This window comes from Alligator sinensis, unplaced genomic scaffold, assembly GCF_000455745.1.
Source record: "Alligator sinensis unplaced genomic scaffold, ASM45574v1 scaffold1160_1, whole genome shotgun sequence".
Lineage (NCBI taxonomy): Eukaryota > Metazoa > Chordata > Crocodylia > Alligatoridae > Alligator > Alligator sinensis.
The window spans coordinates 3,894-9,331 of NW_005843528.1; the positions used below are offsets into that span (position 1 = coordinate 3,894).

The window sequence follows — 5,438 nt, forward strand, 5'->3', positions numbered from 1 at the left end:
GTCCCCAACAAGCTGGGCGGCTCTAGAATTTTTCGATTTTTGAAGATGTAAAGATTTTACTTTGTAAGACTGCTTATTTCTACTTAGATCGTGAAGTCTATACACGTATGAAATGCACGTATGTGTATTTGTGTATGTGATTCTGTATTGGCTAGCAATACTCCAAGATTTGCTAAAAGTATTCATGATTGGAGACTTGCAGTAAAGATTGCTTCCTCATTCACTCCATTGAAGGAGACTAATTTTGCAGGAGAACAGAGGCTGTCAAAACAAACCCTCATACCCTGAAATCGCCTTTATGGGCCAACCAGGCTTTGTGGGAGTTGGGAGGGGACAAAAATCCCTCTGGGCAGGAAACAGGACACATGCTTCCAGAGAGGTCTGGAGAACCACAGGGAACAAGAAAACTGTTGTTTGTGATCCTATGGTGCAATGTCAGTGCACATGACCCCACCTCTGAAGGCTGCATCTCCAAATCATAGTGGGGTCAGGTGTTTCTCCTGGAGTTGTTCAGATCTGGTGAGGGTGCCACCTGGCAGTGGGGGCAGGAAGGCACCCTCCACAGGATCTCATCATCCCCCACCGTTGAGAAACTCTGACCTAGACATGCTCTCCCTTGCCCAGCTCCTTTAGCTCCTCTGCCCTCCACACGTCCAGGGCCCTGTCTCTCCTTGGGTGTCTTCAGGTGCAACAGGAAGAAATTTCACATGTTCACCTGCTGTTGGAGTCCAACAAATATCTGGGCAAACGAAGCAGAGGTTTTCTGGATGCTTGACAGCCTGGTCTGAGAGAGCACTGAAGTGAAGTGACAGCAGAGAGCTCTGTCTTTGCCCCCATGAGAAGCAGCGTCTCTGGTTGAGGACAGCAAGATTGCTGCCCGGGTAACCAAATGGATGTGAAGTCGCTCCATGGCCACAGTGATAGATTTTGTGGGAGCTAGGCTTTTCTTCATCATTCATTGTCATCGCTGCTGTCTTCTGCCTCTGGTCTTTCTCTTTTCCATGGGTTAGGGTCCCATACTACAAAACCCAGCTGTGATGGCCGAGAGGTTAAGGCATTGGACTTGAAATCCAATGGGGTTTCCCCCATACCCGGCTGTGATGGCCGAGAGGTTAAGGCGTTGGACTTGAAATCCAATGGGGTTTCCCCCATACAGCTTCAAATCCTGCTCACAGCATTTGTCTTTGTTTAAGTTCTTTCTCCATGCAATGCAATGAAATGTTCAGTTCTGGCTATACAAAGTTTCAAAATGCTTGGTGTGGAGAACAATCCCTTGGGCTCTTAAAGAAGTAAGCTTATAGTCTTCTACATGAGGTGGAAAGCAAAATCCAAGCTAATAAACTGAAAAAAACAAAGTGGTTTCTAAAAAAATACAGTCCCAAATTCAAAGAGAGCCCTGGGTCTACTATCCTGTGCCTGGGGTGCTGTGGGGTTTTAGACTCCCCTTGTACTTTACAGCACAGTAAGATTTTTTTCACTCCACAGGCCAAGGGGGATACAGGGGAGGTGTGGCGGCAGTAAGGAGGGAGCAGGTATAGGAAGATGGGAACTACTTGCTGCAGCCAGTGGTGTCCCTGGTTCACTCCAGCTCCCCATGCAGGCAATTCCCATAGCTGGACTCCTCTGGTCAGCAGGGGAACTCCAGGGCAAGACTACGAAGGATTTATACAGCATGCATCCAACGCAAAAAAATCGCCTGGCAGGGGACGTCACATTTAATTCCACAGGTTGTAGTGACTCTCTCTCATTTCTTAATGGCCTTGATGTGCCATTAATTAGCCTATCTTTTTTCCTGCCATTCAGCTATCTGCTAGTGTCTCCTGGTAATGGAGCTCCTATTTCAGTGCCCTGGAGCCTGTTTTTAACTCCAGCAAGCAGTGTTACTTCAGCTGAACACGAACTCAGGTGATGAAAGAAGTTTAAGTGAAGCATTAGATGCACTATCAAGATGCTCAGGAAGGCTAGGTTTGTTTTATGAATGTGAAAGAGATTTAATAGGTTTCATAGATTTTTAGGGTTGGAAGGGACCTGAGTAGATCTTGACTCCGACCCCCTGCCCTGGGCAGGAAAAAGTGCTGATCTCAGGTAGGTGGTTGTCCTGTCTCCTCTTAAAGACCTCCAAGGTCTTTAAGAGGAGCACCACCTCCCTTGGAAGCCCCTTCTAAATTTTGGCAACCCTCACTGTAAAGAAATGTTTCCTAATGTCTAATCTAAATTGGCTCTCCATCACTTTATGGCCATTGTTCCTAGTAACACCAAGAGGTGCCCTGGTAAACAGAGTATCCCCTATTCCTTCCTGCCTGTCCCCTGATGAATTTGTAGATGGCCACAACATCCCTTCTGAGTCATCTTTTTGTGGAGCCTGAAGAGATTCAGGTCTGTGACAGGAGTGCCTCTTCTGGAGTCCGTCTTTCAGTGACTCCGCCCTCCTGTGTTGGGCCAACCGCCTGCCTTCTCGCCTGCCATGCCTTGATCTTAATTAATTAATGGATGTTACTTAGTGGGAAGCTGACCAATAATTGCCCCGGTGCCAGGGGGCACTATCTGAGGCTCCTTTTCCTCCCCTACACCTCAGCCCAAGCCTCGCGGATGCTACTGACATGGTTTGATCTGGGCCTCATTATAATTTGGCCCTCCCCTTCCCCCTCTCTGGGGCTTCTCGCTGCCCCATCTCGGGGGCTGGGGTTCCCATGCTGCTGCGGGTCCCCTATAAGGCCTCCTCCATCTCCTCTTAGCCTCACCCAAACTGCCAGTTCAAACAGCAAAACACAAGCCCCTGAGCTATAACAAAAAATCCAAGCCACCCAGCTAAAACATCATTTGGCTAAAACATCCTTCAATTCCTACCGGGGGATACTCCACCCCTTAACAGCCTTATGAGCTGGTCGAGCAGTCTGGCCTTTCCCCTTCGCTTGTCTGGCAAGCTCCCTTTCCCCTTGGCTGCCAGCAGGGAACTGCCCTCCTGGCCTCAGGCCTGGGATTTTATGTGGGAGCCAGACCCTGCCCCTTGCGGTCAGCTGACCAGGTGTGGGTGCGGCCAATTCCCTCCTTAACCGGTTGTGCCAGCAAACGGTGCCTGGGTTCCTGTCTCTGCTCTGAGACTAGCAGGCACCTTAGTGTCCTGCTACAAGGTCCCTCAATCTCTCCTCGTAGGATCATACATGCAGCTCCCTAACCATATGAGTAGCCCTCCTTTGGGCCCACTCAAGGTTATCAACATCCCTCTAGATGTGCAGCACCCAAAACTGGATGCAGTACTCCAGCTGCGGTCTTACCAATGCCGCATAAAGGGAAGTATCACCTACTTAGACCTGCTCGTGATGCACCTTCTTATACATGAAAGAGTGGTTGGCTTTATTTATCACTTCATCACATTGATGACTCACGTTCATTTTGGAGGCGACTATGACAGGTCCAGGGAGGTGATACTGAAAGAGAACAATAGAAACTTTTATTGCCATTATGTGTAAGCGAGCAGATCACGTAGGCTAAATAAGCTATCAGAAGGTGAAGGACATAACTTTTAACAATAAGGCTAACACAAAACTAGAATAAACTGGCTTTTATCAGCTCTAAGTTTCTCAGTAAGGGAAATTAAATTAGCAGCAAGTGGCGATTGTTGATTGGTGAAGCTGTTGCTGTGATGATATCGTCATGTTTCCCATACAATGCTTTGTGTGATTCGAGAAGTTCAACAGGCAATCTCCCTGCGGGGCAGTTGTCTGTTCAGAATGCATTCTTTAATAAATCAAGCCCTTAAACTTATGTTGTGGTTCGTCTGAGCCTCTGCCCAACAAACCCGGGGACTTAGATTTTTCCCCAGCAGTACTTCCCCTCTATGCGTTATTGGTCAAGCCACAGTTGGAGTACTGCATCCAGTTTTGGGCGCTGCACTTCGGGAGGGATGTGGACAACCCAGGGACAGTTCAGAGGAGGGCCATTTGTATCATTGGGGGCCGGCAGGCAAAGCCCTACAAGGAGAAATTGAGGGCCCTGGATCTCTTCAGCCTCCCCAAGAGAAGACTGCGAGGTGATGTTGTGGCTGCCTACAAATGTATCAGGTGAGGGGGAGGCCAGCAAGAAATAGGACATGCTCTGTTTGCCAGGGCACCCCTTGAAGTAACTAGGAACAATGGCCACAAGCTGATGGAGAGCAGATTTAGGTTAGACATCAGGAATAACTTCTTCACAATAAGGGTTGCCAGAATCTGGAATGGGCTCCCAAGGGAGGTGCTGCTCGCCCCTACCCTGGGGGTCTTTAAGAGGAGGCTACATATGTACCTGGCTGGGGTCATCTGACCCCAGCGTGCTTTCCTGCCCAGGGCAGGGGGTCGGACTCAGTGATGGGAGGAGGCAGAGTAGGACAGGAACTGGGGACACCACCCAGCCAGGGCAGAAATATGTGGTTGTGGGGCCTGGTCAGGGAGTGGGATGGAGCCACAGTTGACTTGTCCAGAGGGCAGCGGGGGGGCCAGCTCCCCACTGTTGCACGCACACCCAGCGGGGTATGGAAGGGGGCACATGCCTCCCAGATTTGTGCGTGGGGTGGGGGTAGATGTGGGCTCCCTCCTGTGGGCTCGATGCCCTGTTGCCCTCCCCCCAGGGGATCTTGAGGGCAGAGCGGAGCAGGGAGGCTCAGTGCCACTGCATGGATCCCCCTGCTGGCTGCGCCACCATGTTGAGGCACCCCCTGCCTGCCTGGCAGCAATGGGGGACATGACTCCACACTGCCACTGCTTCTGAGCAGGCAGGGGGCACCTTGCCATGGCGCTGCGGCTGGAGTGGGGCTCCTGGCATTGGACTAAGTCTCCCCACCCACCAGTGCCAGGTCCATCCAACTGAGTGCCAGATGCTTTAGGGGGAGGGCAGCATGGTGCGAAGCCCTGAGCCTTCAGCGGGCAGCCCATATCCACCTCCCCACCAGCGCCTTTGCTCCAGCCGTGCCACCTGTGGGGAAGGGAGAGTGGGGGCAAGGGAGCCCGGCTCTGTGCTCCACTCCATCCAGAGCAACCACCACCTCATGCAGACGGCAGCTGGGGCTTGGGCACTGCTGGGGGGCAGGGGGCTGTGGGCCCTGGCCCTATAGCCCTGGCAGCTGGACCTCTTCAGCTGTGGGGTGTGGCCCACCTAACAGGGACTCCAGAGCAGGCAGCTATAGCTGTACAGGACCAGGACATGGGTGCAGGGGCAGATGGGTGGGGTGGGGGTGCACTTGCACTTTTCTTTCATTGCTGGCCTACCCAAAGTTTAAAGAAACTGCCTGGGAGTGGCAGCATCATTTCTATTCAGGCAGCAGTGAGGAAGTCACTTGACTTCATGGCTCATTATAATCCACTTGGTTTCTTCCCAACTCGTCATTTCACAGATGTCGAGTGAAATGTCTCTCTCTCCTTCCCCTCCCCCCTCCCCCCCTCCCCGGTGCAAATAAATGGTCTTAT

The 5,438-nt window shown here is 51.5% G+C and overlaps 1 non-coding gene across 1 annotated transcript; it reads left to right on the forward strand.

The window, feature by feature from the left end:
* The first annotated feature begins 1,094 nt into the window (after positions 1-1,094).
* Positions 1,095-1,177, forward strand: TRNAS-UGA. The gene has a single exon. It is a non-coding gene; the product is annotated as a tRNA-Ser (tRNA).
* Positions 1,178-5,438: the final 4,261 nt, after the last annotated feature.